Consider the following 2,397-nt stretch of genomic DNA (forward strand, 5'->3'; position numbering starts at 1 on the left):
ATTAAGCAGAGAGAGAGAGAGAGAGAATTATATGAACTTTGCATGATTGCATGCGGTAAAACATAAAAGACCAGGTCTTTTATTTCCCCTTTGTTGGCCGGGTTATATAAAGTCAAAAACCAGTCTATAGTACAGTGATGTCAAGTGGGCAGGCTTGCAGGGAAAATTGGGCACAATTGAGTAATCAACCCCTTCTACAGTTTTCGACCCCGATCCCTGAAACTTGGGAACTTTTTGTATAAAGAATTTCTTCCCAGTTTTCTGGACTTTAGAACTAATTAGTCATTTTTCAGTAAACTTAAGAAAGGAAAGTACAAGTTCTATGTAATCCTACAGTTTTCAACCAAGATCCCGGAAATTTTACAGGAAGCTTGCACACATGTGCATTTGCTATTATGGAATTGTTCGAAGAATTTTTTCCCAGTTTTCCAGTCTTGTAAACTTTGACATTTTTTAGCAAAATTAAAAAAGGAAGGTACATTTTTGTGTAATCAACTCCTCCAACAGCTTTCAACCCAGATCCTTGAAATTTAACAGGAACATTGTACACATGTTGATGTTGTGTACTTACTAATATCAAATTTTTCCAGATTTTGGATCTTAGTCATTTTTAGCAAAATTTACAAAGAAGTGATTAAGTCTTGTGTACTCGACTCCTCCTACAGTTTTCAACCCAAATCTATGATACTTAACAGAAAGATTGTACACCTGTTGAAGTTATGCACCTGCTTTTATGGAATAGTTTGAAGAATTTTTACACTTTTTCTTGACTGGGGAACTTTTGTTATTAGCTTCTCGTACAGTTAACAATTAAGATCCTTTTTCAAACATTACAAAAACAAACCCGGCCAATTGAGACTCTTAACTTATTTTTTACAATTTTTTAATTGTGATCATAATTTAATTCAATCTTTTAATGTCTACTGTTTATTATGTAAAGTATGAAGTTAAGTAAATTCTCCAAAAATGTCAAATAGCATGGATAAAATAGAACTAAAGTTGTTTTATATAAGATTTATGTGCATAATTAAGCAAACAGATAGAGTTATTTGAAACTTGCATGAGGTGAAACAAGGTCTTTTTAAACCCTCTATTTTACAATTTTTTAATGGTGGTCATAATATAATTCAGACTTTAAATGTATGAAGTAATTATGTAAATTATGAAGTTAAGTAAATTTTAAATAATTGTTTTGTTACTTTTTCCATAGTTTATTGATTGTTCATAGTTGCCTAAGACTTTGTTTAAATGTCTTTTTAAACCCTCTATTTTACAATTTTTTAATGGTGGTAATAAAAGAGGGACGAAAGATACCAAAGGGACAGTCAAACTCATAAATCTAAAACAAACTGACAACGCCATGGCTAAAAATGAAAAAGACAAACAGAAAAACAATAGTACACATGACACAACATTGAAAACTAAAGAATAAACAACACGAACCCCACCACAAACTAGGGGTGATCTCATTTGCTCCGGAAGGGTAAGCAGATCCTGCTCCACATGTGGCACCCGTCGTGTGTTGCTTATGTGATTCAGACTTTAAATGTATGAAGTAATTATGTAAATTATGAAGTTAAGCAAATTTTAAATAATTATTTTGTTACTTTTTCCATAGTTTATTAATTGTTCACTGTTGCCTAAGACAGTTTATTTGTTAAATTAATAAATAGTTGTTTATATGTATTGATTTGCTCTTTTATTTTACCTACATAATCCATCTGAGCTAATTTGAATAGCTAGTATCCTATTTGAAAGATCAACAGTAGCATAATTATGCATCCAAATAGCTTTGTGGTCTAAATATGTCATCTAAGATGACAAGTCAACAAATATGTTTTAAGCAAAACTATTTTACAAATGTTCTAATAATTACAAATAGTCAAATGATTTTCAGTAATAGTTCACTAATTTACAAGTTGTTGACCTTCAACATTTTGTAAAGTTATGCTTCGGTTCATATGTCTGTTCGTAGATCCCGGTCTTTTAGTTTGTAGGTCCACCATCCATATCTTCGATACTATACCAATCATACTTAACAAGTGGATAGTCAGAGATTCCTGTGATGTCAAACACCTCATGGAGGTTGTTCAGCCCCGCCCCCTCAGTCATGGTTTAATAACTTTAAAACAATTGCTTAATTTCAATGTTAAAGTTTGTGATTAGGTCCGAATATATCAATTATGCATTTTAATAGACATTTATTACATTAATAACGTTCAAATTACCTCTTTGGGCCATTAACATGTCAAAATTTGTGTTCATAGCATCGTGCTTCGTTCATGGGAATCTGATATATCGGGGAAAGAAACGACAATTTACTACTTAGTTTCTAATCGTAAAAGAGGGACGAAAGATACCAAAGGGATTGGGTCGGTTCGTTTCTGGTATCCGGAA

The sequence above is a fragment of the Mytilus edulis genome, chromosome 11 (genome assembly GCF_963676685.1).
Source record: "Mytilus edulis chromosome 11, xbMytEdul2.2, whole genome shotgun sequence".
Classification (NCBI taxonomy): domain Eukaryota; kingdom Metazoa; phylum Mollusca; class Bivalvia; order Mytilida; family Mytilidae; genus Mytilus; species Mytilus edulis.